Source organism: Tachyglossus aculeatus, chromosome X4 (genome assembly GCF_015852505.1).
Source record: "Tachyglossus aculeatus isolate mTacAcu1 chromosome X4, mTacAcu1.pri, whole genome shotgun sequence".
NCBI lineage: Eukaryota > Metazoa > Chordata > Mammalia > Monotremata > Tachyglossidae > Tachyglossus > Tachyglossus aculeatus.
In genome coordinates, this window is record NC_052098.1 from 23707898 (window position 1) to 23710949 (window position 3052).

Consider the following 3052-nt stretch of genomic DNA (forward strand, 5'->3'; position numbering starts at 1 on the left):
GTTCAATCTAGGCCCTTCAGGCTCCCCGAAAAGATTCTTAATAGTTGAAATAATCATGGTATTTATTTTGTATTATTTTGCATACAGCACTGTGCTAGCCAGTGGGATAGATAACAAAACAATCAAATGGGACACAGTCCCTGTCACAAATGGGGCTCACGATCCATCTATAAATTTAAGCCTGCACCCCTTCAGCATTTAGTACACATCCTTATCACCTCTCAGGGTCTGATCTGCAGAGTTTCCAATACTCTACCAGTCTCGACTATGGGAGGAAGAGTCAAGCAGAAGCATACCCATTCTACTCCTAGCTTGGGCAGTGGCTAGTGAATGGAAGGCAATCTGCTACAAGTCAAAACTCACCAGTGCTGGGCAGCGGCACGTTCTGATGACTTGACATCTGTCCACATGTTTTGTTGTCTGTCTCCCCCTTCTAGACTGTGAGCCCATTATTGGGTAGGGACCATCTCTATATGCTGCCAACTTGTACTTCCCAAGCGCTTAGTACAGTGCTCTGCACACAGTAAGCGCTCAATAAATATGACTGACAATGACAACAAATACCAGCATTATCATTAAGTAAATATAATCCATTGATCAATTGATTGAACCCCTGAAGCCCACTGATACTCACTCGGACCCACAGACTCGGGTAAATATTCTTTTATTCTACTATTTTCCCTATCTGGAATCTAATCTATTAGATTACATCTAATCCATCTCCCACATAAACTGTTAGCTCCTTGTGGGAAGGGATTATATGTACCAACTCTTTCTACTGTACTTTCCCAAGCACTTAGGATAGTGATCCACACATTACCATGTGCTCAGTTACCTCATCTGTAAAATGGGGGTGAAGACTGTGAGCTCCACGTGGGACAACCCGATTACCCTATATCTACCCCAGTGCTTAGAACAGTACTCAGCACGTAGTAAGCGTGTAACAAGGTACCAGGTACTCAATAATACTGTTGATTGATTGACTGATTATCTTACTTATCCAAGGCTCATCTAACCTACTCTTTTAAACACCTCCAAACAAACCAATTCTATACTCCATTAGATAGAATATGATTCTGTTAAACTGATCTAATTACCAGAATGAGAGTTCCTGGTGTTTCTGCTAAACAGCCTTTCTCACAATTTAAGTCCCATCAGATTAGTCTAGTGGAGATGGAGAGCTACAGTGTACCATTTAGCAAGTGAATTTTGGACAATCTAAATTGCTAGTTTTTCCTGATTTACATGTATTTTTACCCAGGTCAATTTTTTCCAGGTTAATCACATAATTGCCTAACCACATGCTTAAACTTGGTTGCGCAGCCTGGATTTAGCATGCACTACTTATTTGAATCATCCCCGTCATTGAGCAGAAGTTAATATCATAGTCCCTCCTCAATTCCTTCCATGACTTTTCTTCCATTTAATTTTAGCCCGTAATCTATCTTCAACAATTCTGTAACCCCTAACGGAAGCCCTAGAAGGTTGTGAAGTACTGTTATTTGGCATACCCTAGGATGCTGCTACAAACACATATTCAAATACTCTGTACAAGTTGAGAGATGAGCATCAAATGGCAGAGTGCCAAGAGATCAAAGATTAAGCAGACTAACATCAAAACAAGGACTTCTATGCATTCTTTGATGGACCTCGAGTACTGCAGAAAAGTAATTCTTGCTCTATCTGTGGAGATAATTTATTGAGTGCCCACTGAATGCAAAGCACTGGGTTTGATGCCTCGCAGAGGACAACAGAAGCACATGTTCCCCACCCTCAAATGTTCAAAGACTTGCCAATCATGCATTAGTGACCCTCTTCCCACACCTTCCACCAGAGGATGAAGACTTATGAAAAATAATTCATTTGTCAACGTGTGAAGATATGAACATTGGAGATAAAGTCACTGCTAATTAGAACCATGAAGAACGGTAACATTCCTTAAACTTAGGGTATACATGTGGGGTTGGGGCGAGAAGAATATTCTACTCCGACTACTGAGCTAAAAGCCTTAGCATCTCAAAGATGCCACGGTTCTCATCCAAAATCACCCAACTGCCCTGAGGGCTCAGATGAGTCTAGTATCCCAAGGCAACTCTAGGCTATGTGGGTCTACTAGCTCACCCAAAACTCTGGTCTCTCCCTGAGTTCTTGGTTGACACCTATAGACATGAAATGTTGATTGGAGACCTACCTGCAGTCAAAAACTAATTATCAGTGGTGTGAAATTGAGATGACAGATAATAAGGGCACTGCTGTTGATTTTCTCAAAATTTCCCTTGGACCAAGAACAGAATCCTATGGACTTCTGACTCCCACACTCATGCAACAAAATATTTACAATACTTTCAGCCGTTTTTGAGTGCTATTTTCTAATGGAACCTCTGACCATTTCACCTCCTAGATAATAGACCAACGGATGACACCTGTCTCCCCTCATATTCTTTTAACATGCTCTTTTAATGGGTTTGTGCTTCCTTTCAAAGGTCAGTATGGGTTAAAAGATTGCTCAACTGTTCTCCTATCCTACCAGAAAAGACAATGGCATTTTCAGTATATTTGGATTTATTTGAACGTGGAAGAAGCTTTCCAAATGTGTGCAAAGTCTATCTCAAACTCTATCTAAGAAGCAGCATGGCTTACTGAAAAGAGCATGGGCTTGGGAGTCAGAGGTTGTGGGTTCTAATCCTGGCTCTGCCACTTATCAGCTGTGTGACTTTGGGCGAGTCATTTAACTTCTCTGTGCCTCAGTTACCTCACCTGTCAAATGGGGATTAAGACTCAGCTCCACGGGGGACAACCTTATTACCTTGTACCTACCCCAGTGCTTAGAACAGTGCTTGGCATATAGTAAGCACTTACCAAATACCATAATTATTTTTTATTATTATTATCTATGAGAAAGGACTGAGCCTATCAGTGAATATGCCTGCCTAGGTTGAGTGTGATTTTTGAAGAGAAGCCTTGAGTATAAAACATGACTTTATCTCAAATCTACTTTGCTCCATTAGTGATGATTACAAACGGGGCTTTTGACATTTGTTGTTTTAAGAAA

At 41.0% G+C, this 3052-nt stretch overlaps 1 non-coding gene across 1 annotated transcript; it reads left to right on the forward strand.

Moving 5' to 3' along the window:
• Positions 1-215: 215 nt before the first annotated feature.
• Positions 216-353, forward strand: LOC119948377. Its single transcript, XR_005456777.1, has one exon. It is a non-coding gene; the product is annotated as a small nucleolar RNA SNORA7 (small nucleolar RNA).
• The last annotated feature ends 2699 nt before the right edge of the window (positions 354-3052 follow it).